Raw genomic sequence first — 19,495 nt, 5'->3', positions numbered from 1 at the left:
ACATCCTTATCATATCTTAATGCAAGACATCGGGGGAGGAACAAGGAAGGCATGCATTGTGCCTGAACATTTATCAATCTAGAAACATCCTGTCCTACCCCAGCCATTTTATTCTTCATCACCTCTAAATCTATAGAGTTCAGAACCCCTACACCTGTACCAATTCCCCCTAATAGGGTATCATTCCTCTGGTGCAGGGTTTCATTGCCTGAAGAGAAATATTATAATGCACAATGGTTTTCTGGCTCTTTGTGGATGATAAGGGGTGTCAAATGCCTGGGAGTTACCCAGGGCAGACATGAAGTGTTGCATTATTTCACCTGTGAAATGTGTACCTCTATCTGACTCGATTACCTCTGGTACCCCGTATCTGCAGATCACCTTATTCATGAGCTTCTTTTCGGTTACCTGCTCATTCACTTTTGTAACAGGGTACGCCTCCAACCTGAAAAACATCAACAACAAGCACATATTCATACTTCCCAACACGTGGGAGCTGAATGTCGTCAATTTGCAATCCCTGAAATGGGTAGAGTGGTCCTGGCAAGTGCCTTTGTGGTCAATTTACTTCTACCCTGTTGCTTACGGCATAGCTCATGCAAAACTGGACAAATGATGTAGCAGCTACAAAGAACCCAGGGGGCAACCCTTTCTCTCTCAAGCGTAGGTAACATAGCTGCCTTCGATAGGTGAGTCTTTCCATGGATCAGCTGGGCCATCATGGGGTACAGGGATCGTGGTAGGCAAGTTACTGACTGTTTGCCATACGCCACCCTGTTCTACTGCTCCCATATTAGTCCATTTATCTTTTTCTTCTTTGCTGGCTTGTGACTGTAATGTCTTTAGTACATCAATGTTCAAATTTTTATCAAAGTCCAAATCATAGTCTCTGACTTGTGCGGTCAGTATCTTCTTTTCTTCTTTCTTCCACGGCTTGAGGGCCGCTGTCTGCGCTGAAGTCTGCTAGGGCGTTGCCTTTTGCTTCTGCACTGTTGGCTTTAGTATGAGCTTTCACCTTCAGGATTGCTACTTTGTCTGGTAGGAGTAGGGCTTTCATAAGGTTCTGTACTGCTACACCATTCTCAATGGGTTGTCCTACAGAAGTTTAAAAAATGTCTGGCCTTCCATATTGGGCCGTCACCATGATCTATGCCGAATACATACCAGGAGTCAGTGTAAATGGTTACCTTCTGTCACTCTACACGCCTCAGTGAGGGCCTTCAGTTCCGCTTCTTGTACCGAGACATGCGGAGGCATTCTGCTTTTAGAGATCTTGTTGTGTGAACATCTGGTGTGGAGTCGTCAATCACCCTGGTACCATCTATAAAAAAAAACAACTCAAAATATGTATTAACAAGGGGTTTCAATAACTCTTTAAAACTTAAACTTTCTTGTTGCATCAATGCTAGACAATCATGCTGATATTCTATTCCAAATAGATCACGTTCTTATTTGCAAAAATTTTTAAAAATAGCTGATCTGTAATACATAGATCACCTATGCATCCCCCTCCCCCATTTGATCACCTATGCCTCCCCCTCCCCCATTTGAAACAGGATACTCGATTGGAAGAAGAGTAGCCGGGTTCACCATTGAAAAGAAATATTAAAGGGGGGGCATGAGCAAAGCACATTGCAACCTTATTTGACGAGCTAGAGACAGATGTTTAGGTTGTACTTGAGTGAGTATACTCTGGATGTCATGAGGGGTGAGAACCACTAGGGGGGGTAGTTCAGGACCAACTCAGAAGACTTGTCAACCATTGCTTGTACTGCTGCTACCGCACGGACACAGGAGGGGGCTCCTCAGGCTATCGGATCCAATCTCATGGAGTAATACCCAAGTGGCCGTGGACGTCCTCCATGTTTTTGCGTCAATACTGCTGTCGCATGAAAGGCCAGGGACGGCAGTATGAGACAAGTCCCAAAAAGGTGCGAAGCTTTGGCAGCAGAAGATACAGAAATGGCTTGAACTGCAGCCCTGCGTCGTTCTGTGAGATGTCTGCCTTCTTGAGCTAGACAACAACCTTTTGTTTACAAAGCTGTAATTTTTCCTTTTTAAGCCTTGCAGCCATTTTCTGCTAAAAAAAATTTTAGAAGAGAAATGGGTGCAGATTGACATGTTTTCATATCCTCAGCACAAAGCTGGAAAGTCATTAACATATTGCAACAGCACAGTCCCCTCAGGCGGAGTCCAAGCCTGCAGGACAGTTACATAAATGCCCTTTTGTCTGAAAAAGGGCCGGAGATTCAGACTGTCTCCACTCTGGCTTATTATCTATGACCTTAGGGATTTCAATAGACCTTCTACAAAGGCCATACTAAGTACATGTTTGCCCATCTTTTCTATGCCCCTATACCCCAGATCTGACTAATGTTGTTGAAGGCGGGCATAGAATTGTTTTACACTTTCTTCCTTCTCTTTGTGTGACATTAGAAAGAGACAAGGAGGATTCTCTCAATTTTTTTTTTTTTTTTTCTTTTTCCCCAATGTTTCAGACAAATTAAAAATATTTTACCACTTCTCAATTCTCTATGTTTAATTTTATCCCAATCTGTGCCACAATAGTCTTTCACATAATTTTAGATTATCGTTCCCACTGCCTTCCCTGTTTTACATCTGCTCCTATTCCACCCTCCGCTCCCTGCATCTCTTTCTTGTCCTCATGCTTCCACTCACTAGCCTAGGATCTAGTGAGCATAGGCATAACCGGTTTGTGCCGAGGAGCTCCGCAAGCAGGGCAGCTCTCTCTCCAATCCGGGTTCTGTTGTCCACAATGCCAGCAGGTCCATCCCTCCAGTCCAATGTTTGACCTTGGAGTGGATGACTTGGCATAGGGTGGGGAGGAGACGGTTGGAATTGAGATGAAGGAGGGGGTGAAGATGGAAGAGGGAACTAACCCGACAATGAGAGAACATCTTTGAATTCTTTTCTCATTTCATTTTCAGCTACTGAACAGTATATATATATATATATATATGATACAACATACTTCCTATGTAGCCAAATATAACCAATTCTTAATTCAGATTTCTTTGCAAAGACAAGTAGGTCTTCTAAAGCCCAGTACTCCCCACCCTTTGAAATTTATCTTATCTTCTATAGAACACAGAAACTTGTCCAGACAGATAGCAAAGCTGTATAACAGGTTCCACTGCCTGTGACCATCTTCTATTGTGTGTAACTAACCTGGGCTGTCTATTTAAGATTAACCCAGAATGTAATACACTTGCCCCCACCTTACAAAAACTGCAAATTCACACTCACTAAGGGGGGTTTTATTCATTCCTATACGGACTGATAATATGTGAAGTAGAAATTGGGATTGTATTTACTGTACACCAGACTTCCAATAATGAGCGAATTATGTATAGATAAGAAAAACTCTTAGTACCGCGGTTTTTACACAATTCGTTCAGAATAGGCTACCCAATGACAAACACAATACAACTTATGCCCATTTCTACCCACATACTGATATTCACCACACTGTGACCACTCAGCGGCCAATATATTATAGGGGGCTTTATTCCACCCTGGCATTATTAACAATTCATCGGACACGTCTTTGTTCTTAGCTACCGACATTTTCGTACTATTTCGGATTTTCTTAAACTGCGACATTTTCACACTAAGCCAGATTATCACAAGAAATTCTTCAACTATCAGTTTATCAAAATTTTCCTTTAAAACAAACTAGTGTATTACTCTCTGCGTAATCCTGTTCACAGCGCCATTTATGTATTGCTGCAAGGAGCAAGACTTAGTTCAAATTACGCTTTAAAGAGAGTTAGACACTATAAAAGGTTCATACTGTAGTTGATTGGGACCCTAATAAGTAGGATGGGGACCAACACTCATCCGCCAACCTCCCCAGCCATCCTTCACACCTTATCCTCTTTACCAGCAGTATGGACAATGGCTGGCGGTTTATGTACACCAAGAGGCTTATTGTTTTTATTCTTTCACACACATAAAACAATTGTTTGTTTCACTATTTTCTTATGCAGTCTTCCATACCTTATCCTCTTTACCAGCACTATGGCCAATGGCTGGCGGTTTATGTACACCAAGAGGCTTATTATTATTATTATTATTATTTTCTTTATACACTCTTTAAATAAAATACTGTTGTTCATTGAAGATGAATTACACTTTAAATAGAACTTTTGTTATTAATTTGACTAAAGTACTTATCAGGTGTTTCAAGTACACAATTATCTCATATTAATATCTTAATTCAATAATATTCAAATTAACACAACCCAATATTTTTGAATTCCACATATTCCACGAATCTGTATATACATATATGCACTGTGGTAATCCTGGGCTATTATCTCACACAACTAGTCTCAGGAATAAAATTAGATGCCCCTCCTTTGGTCACTCCATTTGTTCAAGTGAGAGACTTAACATGGAGTCTAAGAGTGACCTTCACTCTATACATTACCGCAATATACATATATATATACCAACATCCACTTAAAATGGAGACACACTTCTCACCTAGGCTGGACTGTGTGGAGGGTGGAGCAAGACCTATTCCTATTGTTCTTCCCTCCCATCTCCTTACATCACCTAGCTCCACCCCCTGTGGTCTGGCTCAGCATTTGGTCATTTTTGCTTCATTTCGTTTCTGGTTACCGGACAGTATACACCATATAACACAGTCTAACTCTCATACAGGTCCTTCCATTTATACACACACATAAAGACAAAAACATTTGCATGTCAGTTACTATTTTTTTTTTGTCAGTACTTTAAGTGTCAGTACTTCCTCACTTGTCTAAAAGTGTCGGTACTTCCCAACCCTGCTTATTTCCCCCCGTCTCAACTACTTCTCTTATACCTATAAGAGGCTCCCATCAGGGATTTTATCCCCTGAAAATTTTAGGCTTCCCTGGTACAATTTATACCATGCCTTCCCGAGATCGGCAAGCGGGTTTCATATTCTGTACTTCCTCACCCTGCATATTTTACCTCGTCTCTACTACTTCTCTTATGTTTATAAGAGGATCCCATCAGGGGTTTTATCCCCTGAAAATTTTAGGCTTCCCTGGTATAACTTATACCATGCCTTCCAGAGATTGGCAATAGGGTATCATATTCTGTACACTGACCATGCAAAGTAACAAATAAAGACAATAACAGTTAAACACCCGCACAGCATATTCAGCCCACCATATGAATTCTTAAAAAGCTTGAAGATTTATAAGAGGCATGCACTTCTTACCCCTCGGACAGGAAAGGAGCAGCCAGGAAGCACGGATAGATTGTGGCAAGATAAAGCCTTACCTTACTGCGCAGTTTTTGTCAATCCGTGGTTCCGAGTGGCTCCTTATCCCATCTGGGTCCGGGGGGGTTCGAGGTGTAGGTGGTCCTCTTGTTCCATCAAGCCCCGCGTTCGGGCGCCAATTTCTGATAGGGATAAATCCATGTTACGTTAATATGCTGTGGGGCTCCAAATCAGAGGTGGTTATGGCAGCCACCATGAGAAAGCAATAGACACAGGCATCACGGTCGTGTCTTAGAGCAATCTGAGTTTATTGTGTACTTTGTCTTTCTTATACAAAAAAATAGTAGGCGTATCAGAGGTTGAACTGCTTTACAGAGGTCGACCTGTTTTACTGGTACATAATTTTGTCTTCTTTATAAACAATGCTTTATTTGTTTGTATGTAGACATCGTGTCTGGTATCCTGATTATCATCACACTCTACATTAACAAAGCATTCCATACAACCTTTTGATCAGTGTAATGAGATAAACAAGCTCTTGGAGACATGATGGACGCTTAAGATTACACCTGTACTTAATTTAGCAGAGCTTTTCATAGGACACAGAATAGAGTGTACAATTTAGGCCTACAGCCTCCGGAAACGTATATCAAAGATACATACATATATAAATTAATATTTTCATAACCCTCACACTATATAGCCAGTATATCTCTTTTCCTGTGCCACTGTCCCTGCCTCAGCAGTACTGCCCCTATACTCAGTAAAATGACTGCAGACTGAAGACGCTATGGTCTGCACGCCCGATATACCAAAAAAAAAAAATTGTGGAACACTGCTAAAAGCAGCCTCAACAGTACTGCACACGGTTAGATGTGGCCCTAAGAAGGACCATTGGGGTTCTTGAAGACAAATATAACACCTAACGCTCTCCCTATAGCAGCTACAGCAAGACAGCACTTTCCCTAATGTCTCTCAGAGTGCATCTGTGGCGAGCCGCGGGAGGGGCAGATTTAAATACTCCGGTGACCCCTGATCTCCCCAGCCACTCACTGCAGGGGGGTGGGGATAGGGCTAGAACTTCACAGGAGGAAGTTGTAATGCCTTCCCTGTGTTTCTATTGGCCAGAAAAGCACGCAAATTTCTCAGGGAAGGAAATGTAATGGAGTCGAGCACCGCATGGTGCTCGTCTCGAATAACGAGCATCTCGAACACCCTAATACTCGAACATAATGAGGCAGATTTCTACAATTGTATTTAATATCACTGTTGCCCATAGCAACCAATCTGTTCACTTCTTTCATTTTACTATGTGTTTTGGATGATGAAAGCCGGAATCTACTTTGTTGCTATGGGAATCATTGACACTTTTTCTAAGAAGCGTTTTTTTGCACAAAGCTGAATGTGATATAATATTTGTCCAAAGTTAGAAACAACCAAATCTTTTGAAAGTTGTTACAAAATGTAGCTACAAGCCGCAATATGAAATGATGAAATTACACACTGCTATGACAATGGTGATGCTATGCAACTTTTATGTGATGTTGCATTTGTCCCGGCCGCTATGTCTGCTGAAGGGTTTCCTTTTATAGTACAGATTGCAAACAGATTTCAACCCGTCTGAAGATTCTCTACAAAAGATCTCGCAGAATATAATGATAGACAAGAAAGCCCCAAGTAACAGGAAGGTGTATGGAGTGTTCAGTCATCCGAGGACAGCCCAGAAAATGCATATTCTCACAGCTTCAATTACATATCAACCCACAGTAAACCTGATGGTAGTAAATAGTGTCGCACTGGCGCACAACTGCGGCTACCACAAGTGATTCTTAGAGCCCGCCTTCTGTATATCCCAGAGATTTAATACAAAAGATACTGTATACAGAGATATTAATTACATATACAGTACATAAAGTGCTTGCACTTTTTTTATTGTACAGAATAGGCAATTCCAAGCATTTTTGCAGTAGGTTTTATTAACCTATTCTGTACATTTTTCTTACAAAACCCCTCTTCTGCTATGCAGCAGGGTGAAATCGGGGCTGAGAAATCCATCTACACCAAGCTGTAGAACAGTAGAGGGTGCTCCACCCAGCTGTGACTGTTCGTGTTCTCTCTAGAACAGCTGCAGACACAACTGTTTCCATGTTACAGTTTATTAATAAAGTGTCTGTATTACGGTATATATAATTTTTAATAGCCATCTGCCCCCTGTGTCCCACCACTGCTCTCTTGGCTCATATGCTGCTGTCCCCCAGCAGAGCACTGTGAAGGAGAGAAGCCGTTCTATTCTGCAGACAGCTTCACTCTTCACAGCACTAGCTTCCCACCAGACCCAATGCACTGGGGCTTAGTGTGCCAGGTATATACTACCATGTCAAACCCAGGGAACAGCAGCATATGAGCAGTAAAACATTGGAGTGGTGGGATACAGGGCTATTAAAAATTAATTATATACATATATGTATATGTATAATACATACACATTAATAAACTGTAATATGGGAACAGTTGTGTCCGCAGCTAACTCGCTGCGGCTACGCTAATTGCGTAACATCACTGCCTTTCACTATGAATGGCCTAGCTACACAATTAGCGTCGCTGCAGGATGTTGGGCGGTCTGTGCTACAGATGAAGTGTGCCAAGCTTCTGTGTTGGAATGCAGCAAGGCAACATGTTTTTATTGTGGAAAAGTAGTAACGAATAATAAAAGCTACTAAAATGTGGCATCGCTGTAATCATATTGACCCACAGAACAGAACTAACATGCCATTTATACCATACGATGAACCACGTAAAAGAAAAACTAAAAAAAAAAACAACTTCATTTTTTTTATTGTCCCCCCCAAAAATAATGAAAATGAAAGAATACATTATATATACCCCATAGTGGTACCTTTAAAAGACACAACTCATCCTGCTAAAAACAAGGCCTCATATGGCTTTGAAAAAAATAAAAATGGTATGGTTCTTGGAATGTAACGATGTAAAAATAAAAAAAAAAGTCTAGGTATTAAGGTGCAAAATGGAACGGTCACTAAAGGGTTAAACACATGGTTAAAAATTGCGTTGCAGTTGCAACTTCACAGTAAAACCTGTATGCGGATATCTGCATGGTGTCTTTGATTGCATCAAAACGTTGTGTCCTGACCCACAAGCATCCAGCATACTAGCGGGTTTAAAAAAAAACTCTTTGTAGTCTATTAACCCTTTAATGACTTGGCCAAATTCTGGAAATCTAACACGTGTCACTTTAACATAGAATAACTCCGTAAAGGTTTTGCATATCCAAGTGATTCTGATATTGTTTTCTCGCCATATATTGTACTTCATTTAAGTAGTAAAAATAGACCGCTAGAACTTGTGTATATTTATTAAAAGCGCCAAAATTGGGAACATTTTTCAATTGCAATATCTCAAATATGTGCAAACATACTGTACAAATTTTTGATAAGATATATATTTCCATCTGTTTACTTCATTCTGGACACTCAAACAGAAGGCATTCAACAAGCTGCTCCTGGAGCTGCAGGAAGGCGAGCGTTCCGGGATACTTCCGGTAAATTACATATTACAGGTAGCAGTCTAAATAATAATAAAGAGTACAAAACAGCACCACTCCAACAAACCCATAGGGTGGGACCGTACTAGTGCCAGCCGCAGAGGGGGTTTGGATCCTTTGACTCCACAATAGTACAGCGAAGAAAGAAGAAATCTGTGGCAGCAAACAGTGATGCACTTTAAATCAAAGCTTCTTTATTCCTCCACCACAGCATACGACGTTTCGATCACATGGTTGATCGGTCTAAATAATGCCGGGCTCACAGGGCCGTATGTGGAATCCGCTTGCGGAGATCCGTAGCGGATCCCAGCTGCGAGTCCGGCCGTGGCCCTGCGTACAGCTGTGTAATGTAGTGCGCATAACTGCGTACTCACACAGGCGGTCATGCGCAGTGCACCTTTTTTGTTTATATTTTCCATGCCATTGCGATGACACGGGTATCTGTAGCCCGTACACAATGTAGTTGCATATGGGATGCGGATATATCCGTGATCATACAGTACAATGGGCTCTATGTCACAGATATCCACGGTAAAATAGAACATGCTGCGTTTTTTCTGTGAGTGGATTATGTAATTCCAACCCGCTGTGAGCAGAATTGTGTAATCTAATGCATTGGATTGATTTGCATATTACAGCGCATCAAACGCTTGCGGAATCCGCAATTACTATCCGCTCTTGCGATATCAGCAGAAGGTAGATCGCTACCTTTTTATGACGTGACCGGGGACCGCTCAACGAGGCCACCAGTCAGTGCTTCACGTTCTCGGCTACCTTTGGCAGCAGGTAGCAAGGAGATTTTGAATTTCTGGAGCTCCCCGTCTCCTGTGCACGTGTCCAGCATCTTACCGGCGGGCGCATGCACAGAAGGTGGGGAAGATCCGTGGAGGATGATCGCATCGAGGTTCAAATGTGCAGGCCTCCGGTAAGAAGTTTTATCTCCTCTCACCGATCGCATCAGTGAGGGGAGATGAAACTTCAACTTTTTATTTAACTTTTACATGATCGCCATTTTCCATTGGATAATAGCGATCATGTGACCGGGGACCAATTACCGCGGCCCCCTGTGACATCTCAGGCCTTTCTGCTACCTTTGGTAGCTAGGAGACGGAATATTTTACATTTCCCGGGCAATCCTTGACTTTGTAAAATGGCGGATGCATGTGCCAAAGCTGAGAAAGGTCCTTGGATAAAGATCCGATCAAGGAACAAATCTGGGGACGTTAGGATCCGTAAGGGGAAATAAATCTTTAACTTTTTAAACTGTCTTATAACTTTACATGATCACTATTATCAATAGATAACACTGATCACATGACCAGGAACAGCATACAGCAGTCCCCGATGACATCTCCCTGCATTTGGCTATGTTTGACAGCCTGGTGCATGGCGATTATAAATTTGCTGGGCTCTCTGGGCCTTCTAAACGCATTGGCGCCACATGTGCTGAAGCCCGCAGCAGGTCCGGACCGCCACAAGACATCATGAAGACTGGAGGTGAGTATTTTCAGCTCTTATCCTGGGTCCGACCCATGAGGGGAGCTGTAACTTTAACTTTTTTTTTTAAACTTTTCCGTGATCGCCGTTTTCTATTGGTCAACGGGGATCAAGGGCCCGGGGACCATGAGAGGTTAGCGCAGAGACTTCAGCTCCAAATACAGAGGTTGGAGTGGGAATCTCCGCGCCAATCTCCATATAGTGGTCGGTGCTTGTCACTGGAAGCACGGCTCCCTTTGATTTCAATGAGAGCCATGCCTGCAGTTACAAGTGCCGGCCACTACACGGAGGTCAGCGCGGACGCTTCCACACCGACCTCTGTGTTATTCCCCCACTGACAGCATGCGCCCGCTCAGCTGATCGGTCGGGGTCCTGAGCGATGGACCCCCACCGATCAACTATTGATTACCTATCCTGATGATTGGGGATACAGGGAACCTTGGAGGTTTGCGGAGATATTCCCATAGTTTTCAACGGGAGATATCACATTGCGGGCACCCAGTGGGCGCTGCGATGCGACAGCACGCAGAAGGGTAGAACATGCTGTGATTTGATTCCCGCATCGTATTGCGCTGCCATGCAGGGAAAAAACAATTGCTCAAGTTTATGACCCCGCTCCAAGAATGAGGTTCATGTTTGTGAGGTTTTCTCGCCTGTGTGCAGCCGGCCTTTTTTTTTTTTATCCCCACAGCGATGCTACGAGGTTAGAGAAAAAAAATCATAGCACGTTCCATCTTTTGGCGTTTCCTCGGAACGCCCCGTTCCTTGTTTTCGTTGAGACCTTTAAAGGCATTGCAGGACACTTACCTACCGTGCGATGTTTCCCACTGAAACCAATGGGAAACACTTGCGATACTCTGACGCTCGTGACACACGCGCTCGAGGAGCGCAATTTCACAGAAGCGAGCCGTTTTTGAATAAAAAAAACCTCAGATACGCGGGTAAAACGTATGTTGGCAAGCGCAATAGCGGGATGAGCTTCTTGGCCAGATAACGCGCTTGCCGGCTGAATTGTTAACCCTAACTGACTTCCGCTTTAACCCAAGTGTGCGCCAGGCCTTGTTGCCCCCGAGGCTGGCACTACAGGGCTGCAGCTGGCACTACAGGGCTGGGGCTGGCATGTGAGGGCTGCGGCTGGCACTACAGGGCTGGGGCTGGCATGTGAGGTAGGTACTAAATATTGGCTGCTGCTGTTCCTCTCCTGAAAGTTGTCATCTGTACTGCTCCACACAGGAAGTCCTATGTCTCCCCCCACTATGTGACCCCCAAGTTGTGGACCCCCACCTCTACAACAGCGGGGTGCTGAGGTGAGGCTCCAGCGACCACCATACTGCGCACCATGCCCGCCTGTACTTTGAAACTCTCATAAAAGCATTGCTCGGCCGCCTCGCACACGGCGGTTACACAACATCCTCTTCCTGTAGATGGAGGCGCATGAATCACCAACTCTGTCACTCAGAGCCCACTAGAAGCTCCGGTTCTGCAGCAGCAGCAGCCACCACCTACCACCGAGCTCCACCCCCCCTCTAACCCGGAGCTGGGTGGAGCATTCCTTCGCTCCAGCCGTCAGCCGGTTTGAACCAATCACAGGATACGGGGGAGGTGCCGCAGGAGCGGGCAAAGAAGAGGCAAGCAGGAGAGAGAAAAAGTGTCATGGAAAGTGTCTGGGTGACCCGCGGCAGGGCTGCGGCTGACATTCCAGGCGGCTGCAGTGAGAAGCAGAGCACAGCTGGACACAGCTGGGGGGTTTCTTGGTGATACAGACTGGGACCTGAGCAGCTGACACAGGTGAGACTGTATACATATATATATTTGGGCAGGGGGAAGGTACCAGCCTGAAGTGCACTTGGAGTGCAGTGTGCTGGGCATGGATGTGGTGAGGGGGGCACATGGGTACAGAATAAAGTGACCTGTGTCTGCTGATGCCCAATTCTCCTACTTAGAATGGGCAGAGATTGTGTGGAGCCCTGGGTACCAGTATGCCCATCTATGTAACTGCTGGCATAGGGCTGTTGTAGTAAGCTGATGCTTCTGCCGTAGAGCTGGCAGTGCCAGGATGGATAATGATAGTAATGATGTGTCCTGAATAAGACTTCTCTGAATGACAGGGCACACAGGATGACGCAGCCTGACCCCAGCTCCTTGGCATTGAGAAACACTGGATTATTTGCGTCTTCTTCCTGGCATTATCTGTTTGTGTGGTTTCCTGGCAGAAACTGAAGTTCCTGGTTTTCCATCAGGGATGAGAGGATCTGCCCGTAGGTCGGACGTGTATGAGGACATTGGCATGTAACCCGAGACAGCATGGCACAGGCCGCAAGTACTGTATTGCAGAAAACAATTTGTGCCACCCCTAATGCCATGGAAATCTGTGCATAGAACCTGGGCACTACGTATTTACTGTGACATCCTTAGGATGCTCTTAAGTTCTAGAATCCACCAGTCTTCACTTTACCTCTGTTCTTCATTGCCATTTGTATTACTGCCTGCTGGTACCGCTGCCCTGTATCTGCGTGTCGTAATGCATGCTTAAACCCCATGCACTCCTTAGGCTTGTCTTAGTGTTTTCTTAAAGGGGCTCACTTTTTCTCATAAAGATGCTGTTAACAATTGATGCCCAAGTGCTGGACCACAGGGATACAGTGTCAGTTTACATCCCCCATATATAGGATACAGGCATATGACAAAGAATAATGATTTCTGGTGTGCTACGTTATCAGCATTTTCATCCTGCCTTTGGGGAAAAGCACACTATTGAGTGTGAGACCTATTAACCCTATCAGCTCTATATGCAAATTACTACTGATTGTTTTCATCCACTTTGGTGTATATGAGCCTGTGCACTAGGATCTGGTTTCAAGGGGGTGATGTGCAAGTAGTCTACACTTGCCTCTTACAAAATGACTATTTTATGCCATACATCCCATGTAGTCGAGACGCCCGCTGGCACGCGCCGTGAGTGCTGGTGGACTGTTGCCTCAACAGTGTTGCTATTCCTATGTTGCTGATCACACCAGGACTGGAGTTTCTGGATATCACCTTGAAGGAGGAGAAGGTGGCAGTTAGAAGGGGTCATTATTTGTTGCTCTGCTCTGGTGGTAGCTGTTGCGCCGAGGTGTGCCCATATGAATGTGTGCATTTGGCACCTCTGGTGAGTGTGCACAAGGGACAAGACCTGCTGTGAGATTGGGTAGAAATCTAGGCCTAGTAAGTCACCAAAGAGGCAAGAATATGGTCCTTTTACATGGAGCAATTAATAGTTCGGATGTTGACTGAGTTGTTTCCTTTAAATGATGTCTGCAGATACCCTGTTTCCGCGAAAATAAGACCTATCCAAAAAAATAAGCCCTAGATGCATTACATTAGGTATAGTCCAGGTCCCTCCCGCTGCTCTCTGGAGCTCCGAAACGCTTCTTATAGTCTTCGACCGCCCACAGAAGATCACTTCCTGGTTAGGGGATTCATAAATCCCACTTACAGGAAGCGATGATGGCTCTGATTGGTTCTCGAGTGCTGCTCAGCCAATCAATATAGCGCTCGATGAATCAATCAGTCATCGCATTGTAGAGGCTGGATTTATGAATTGGCCAATCAATGCTGCGGCTCAGTATTTCGGAGCTTCGGAGAGCAGCGGTAGGAACCTGGACCGAGTCTGCTAGGTAAGTATAAGACATCCCCTGAAAATAAGACCTAGTGTCTCTTTTGGGGCAAAAATTAACATAAGACAGGCTGTTATTTTTGGGGAAACATGGTTATTGTTTCCATTTTTCAGCTTAGCTCGTTCAGTCCATCGTTGCTTTTGTCAATGGAGTCTGAAAATACCAAGGAATGGTTTTACATGAAACCACTGGCAAACAATGAACAGCGATTTGTATGCCTGCAAATGATGAGCAAACGATTATCATTCCTCGTACAATTGTTGGCCGTGTTTATACTCATACTATTCAACGAATATTTGAAGGATAATTGTTCCATGTAAGAACTCCCTGAAATCTGAACTGGGGTGGGTCCCAAGTTGTCACCATGTGAGTGAGAGGTCCTGGAGTCGGAAGCCCTCAGAGGGGTTGCTCAAAATCGGGAGACTGCCGCTGGTGAGTCTGAGAGGCTGTTACAAGGGAGCCAGTGGCTGTATATTGTGTTATATCATTAAAGGACTTTCCAGAGACCCCCACAAATGTAATAAAAGCCATGGATACTTGGAAAACAATAAAAGAAGCATAACTCCCCTGTCCGTTTCGCCTACATTTCAGCGTCAGTTCCCCCCGCTGGCCATGTTTCAACGGTGATATTTCTGACTACCCATATGACTGCTGAGGACAGTGATTGGCTTCACCAGTCACATAGCTAGTCAATGAAGTCACCACGATGGCTTCGGAAACACAGACTGGCATGGAGCCGTGGCAGAATGATTACAATTTTTGTATTGTTCTATAATGATCCATAGCTTTCACTAAATTTGTGGAGGGTTGGAAGACCCCTTTAAAGCTCCTACAAGTTCATGATCATCAAGAACTGGTTGCACAACGGCCTGGTGAAAAGCCATTTAGAAACTATGAGAAATGAGTGTATTGTGATTGGATGAAGCCAGGGAACTACAGGTGACTGCACTAGTGGGTTGCTGATATGGTACCATCACATTTGGCGCCTTCCTCCTGCAAGTAGTGAACGGTGCAGGTGATACCCAGACTGCAGGAGGTATGAATAGAGAAGATCCTATCAGGTTGATTTGTGTGCTGTTATACCAAGTGACTTGAGCCGTACTGCCAAGGACCATTCTGTATTTCAACACAAGTTTTGACAACATGCATACTGTATTCTGCCATCTGTGAGTCACAGGGAGTGATTTCAGAAACAGGTAGCGGCCTAACAGTCATCGAGAACCCTGCAAACACCAGGGCATCATCATGCAAGGAAACGCACCTCCAGTTTGAGGTGCTGTAAGGGATTTCCCACTATCCGTGTATGCAGTGATACAGGGAAGGCTGTCAATCACCGATGGGACCGCCCACTGGATTCATTACCTTGGATTGAGCAGATCAGACCCCATGATCAATATGACAGCTTCCCTATAAAGGCAGTGTTCCAAGACAGACCCTACACAAGTTTTCACTATCGTATTCTCTTCAAGTCTTCACTCTTCGTCTGTTCATGCTGACACACGTTTGTTCGGACTGTGTAGTCACTAGCCTTACCGTTATCCTTTTCACTGCTTGTTTTAACCCTTTCCAATCCACTGTCTGACGTCTGAAGCTCCGATGTCGGAAGACGTCCGGCAGGGTACTCTTACTGTATATTACTGGCCACTCTGTTGTCGGGGGCCTCTTCAGCATGTCCCATACTGCAGTACTGGCTCTAGCCAGCAAATGGCGCCATTGTATAATGGCAGAAACAGAGAACCCCCTTGGAAACCCTGAATCCAAAATTGGATTGCAAAGGGTTAATACATTTCCAATAATTGTTGTAGTGTTGCTATTTTATCAACATATTTAAACAATACAGAGATTGTTTATATATGCACATGTTTTCCATCTCAGTGATGTTATGTTCCTTATAGCCTGACATACCGTACATAAACTGTGACCAATTTAGTTTCATACAGTTAAAATGAAGGATCGCTGCTCTAAGGGCTCCTGTCCATGGGTGGGTCGGACCCCACATGCAGAATCCCGCAGCGGAGTTCAACCCGGTGCCCGGCCAGTGACCCATGCGTACTTGTTCGGCGGTGTCTTCTCTGTGTGGTGGATGTGCCGGCCAGCACTCCGGCACGCATGCGTAGTACAGAGGACCCCGCACCGTTGCTAGGGGAGGATGTGGCTCCCGCAGCCCTTTTGCAATGATGATTGCAGAATGGCCGCGGAACGGACGGCTTCCACTGACTTCAATGGAAGCCGTCAGTGCGTGGCCAAAAGAAATCGCAGCATTCATGAGCGGAAAATCACAATCGATTTCCGCTTGTGGGCAGAAAATCTCATTTTTACATTGCATGTTATGGGGCTGGGTTTGCTGCGGAGTCCAAAGGTAGTACACCGGACTCCGCAATGAAAAATCTGTCTGTGGACAGGAGCCCTAATGCAATGTAGCTGATATTCTGCAGATTATATTGGTATTGTTGTCCATGTCAGATACAACACCACTGTGTGACAGTACATGGGGCAGTGTTTTGGGTGACAACTCTTCATCAGACTTTAAGGGGTATTCTCATCTTGGACTTTTATGGAGAAACCACTGTTATGGTTTCATTTCAGCCTGTGTCCCATAATACAATAGGCAGCTTTAAAGGGGTTATCCCAAAATCTAAAGTTATTCCCTATCCACAGGAGAGGCTCGCGATCCTCAAAATGGGGGGTCCTGTGTCCCCGTGCTCTTGTCACTGTATGGTCACTACTCCCACCCACACTGATGTCAGACTGAATGGAGCGCTGGCCACTCTAACCATTTTAACGGGGCTGACGGATATTTTTTAGCGCTCGTACTTGGCTATCAGCGGTAGTGCAATTGAAGGTGAATGGAGTAGCACCGCGCATTTGTGGCTGACGCTCCATTCAATCTCCTCCTCACTGCAGGTTTAAAAACTACCCATAAGAAGAGGCCCTAACTGTGTGATAAGCTAGAAATGACATTGATTTCCGTTTCATGTAAGTACTGTGTCTCACAGGGCTGTTGTCAGCATATAAAGAAGCTGCACCCGTCCGTTTGTTGCCTTGATTCCACCCTAGAACTGCTTTCTGCTGCATTTGTCATGTATGCCAGCTCTGTGCCACCTCAAAGGGAACCTGTCCTCACCAATAAAGCACCAGAAACGGAACTATGTTGTCCATAGGGCACGTCCCAAGGAGTACGGGGATGTACTTTTTATACTTACCTGGCTCCTCGTTCCTGCCCTGTAACCTGTGGAAATCGGCGCTCGGTCTGTTAGTGTGCTGAAGAAGAGACTCAAATAAGGAAGAAGGAACAATACCTCTGCAGCGCCACCTACTGGATGGCAGCATTCCTTCAAATCAAAGTGACTTTCTAACAAGTCTAAACAATGATTAGGAATAGGAAACCAAGCCAGAATCCATATACAGACAGCTGTTTCGGGGTGCTTGTCACTCATCAGTGTGCAGCAGGCTTCTGGCTCAGTCTGTGAGGGGCCTGCGAAGTTGGATCAGGAGGGGTGTCATCTCTTCATAAGTTGAAAACCCCAAAAGTGTATTGAGACATCTAGGGGGTGAGTGGATTGGGGGATGGTGTAGTCTCTCCCCAAAGAGAGCACCCAGAAGGGGGTGTGGGGACACCTAGAAGGTGAGTGAGTCATGCTCATAGACTTTCACAGGTGATGGCTTGGGAAGCTAGATAAGTATAAAAAGTACATCCCTAGACTCCACGTTCCTTGCCCTATAAGCACCATAAATTAGTTTATAGTGCTCTTAAGCCATGACAGGTTCCCTTTAAAGGGGGTTTCTTAATACTTAAAACTGCTTCACAGCTACTCTGTACTACCTGGCCGCTGCTGACCAGGACACGTGACTGCTGCAGCCAATCACTGGCTATAAAAAGTCACTGCTGTGGCCAGTGATTGGCTGCAGCAGTCACATGTCCCGGTCAGCAGCAGACAGGAAGTACAGAAAAGCTGTGAAGCAATTTTAAATAATAGCAAAACCCCTTTAAGTTTCTAGCAGTTTGCAACATCATACTCATAGTTTAGGTCCTGCACAGTGGAAGGCCGGGGCGCCGGTGTGCAAGGAGTAAGGGGGCACAGCACTCTACCAATCCTGGGGTCCCTTCATTCTCAGGATCGGTGGGGGTCTCAGCGATTGCACCAATCGTTAAGTGATAGCATGCCATATAATATTTAATGGCTTGCACTGCTCTGTTTAATAATTGGTAAAAGAAGCTATTGAGGTGGTCTACGACATGACGGTATAGACATAGACATGCAGAGGATTCTGTGTAGGTTTGAGATTGGGATATTGTCATTATCACCCTGGTGTTAGTGTAGGCTCTCCTCTGTATTACACAGATATATGACCTTTTTTCGAGTAGAATCTCCCTACGCAGAATTAATATTCTAATCCCGGATGTGAGTGATGACTATTGAACAGTTAGCAGTATCTGTATCATGGTTGGTTTGTCACAGCGTCACTTACCATCTCCCTAACAGATGGTAGGTGCTGTCATACAGCTTTAGTACTAATATCTCATCAGGGTGACCGTGCTTACATCTCCGGGTGCAGGGTATCAACTTTTATAGTTTCATTTTGCTACTAGAAGGACCCTGCAAATCAAACATGACAATACATTGCAGGCGTCGCTGACCATGGAGTATGAACCGCATGAATGGAGCAAGGTCACTTACTGATTATAGGGGTGGTTGCATGAATAAAGAGGATGTTCACCTTATGAATTGTGATACCCTGTCCGACTAAATTTGTGACTGGACTAGGAATGCTTAGCGTTGATAAAAGAATTACCTGATTCATGCAGTGCTGGGAAATAGTATCGCCCACTCATGCTTTCCAGATGGTTGCTATCTGTTTCCTATACAAACTGCTAATCTTTAAAGGGAAGGTGTCATCAGAAAATCATGCTAGGTCTTATTTTCAGGATAGGTCTTACTTTCAGGGAAACAGGGTATATATATATATATATATATATTATTTTAAGCCCTAAAATCCTGCATTTTCACACTCACCACACAGAGCTTTCTTTAGCGAAAACTTTGTAGCCATCATCTCACTAACATCACAGACAGGATTACAGTGAAGTTAAGGGCCCATTAACACAGGAGTGAGTACCGCTGGATCGCTCACAGCCCACCTTCATTTACTGTAAGCAGGCAGTCGTTCAGAACTGAGTGACTGCTGTTTACACTGACTGGCCGGTTGTTGAGTTTTCAACATGCAGAAACCGAAGGACTGAACAACTATCACTCAGTCATTCAGTTTCTGCATGCATTTACACGGGGCGACTATCATTCAAAACCTGTGGGAGCGCGGGGTTTTGAACAATTTGTACAGACTCATTCACATGACCATCTGTGTGATGGCGGCTCTGCTGGCAGGAACTGCGAAGATCAGTGTGTATACTGCACATGACCGGTATCTCACCTACACGGACATGCGCAGTGTGACTTTCTTTTTTTTTTTCAAATTCCCCGCTCTGTTTCATAGCAAGGTTGTGTATTTGCATACGCTGCCCATACTAAACTACAGGGC

At 44.7% G+C, this 19,495-nt stretch overlaps 1 protein-coding gene across 2 annotated transcripts in view; it reads left to right on the top strand.

Moving 5' to 3' along the window:
• The first annotated feature begins 11,823 nt into the window (after positions 1 to 11,823).
• The window catches only part of IL1RAP (interleukin 1 receptor accessory protein), a 185,054-nt gene continuing 177,382 nt past the window's right edge, over positions 11,824 to 19,495 (top strand). Inside the window, exon 1 of one of the 2 annotated variants that reach the window (XM_066602080.1) lies at positions 11,824 to 12,086. The gene's annotated coding sequence lies outside the window, so the exon portion shown is untranslated. The remainder of the gene's footprint in view (positions 12,087 to 19,495) is intronic. The other variant, XM_066602084.1, reaches the window with a different exon arrangement.

The sequence above is a fragment of the Eleutherodactylus coqui genome, chromosome 1, assembly GCF_035609145.1.
Source record: "Eleutherodactylus coqui strain aEleCoq1 chromosome 1, aEleCoq1.hap1, whole genome shotgun sequence".
Lineage (NCBI taxonomy): Eukaryota > Metazoa > Chordata > Amphibia > Anura > Eleutherodactylidae > Eleutherodactylus > Eleutherodactylus coqui.
This window is presented reverse-complemented; position numbering and strand designations above follow the sequence as displayed.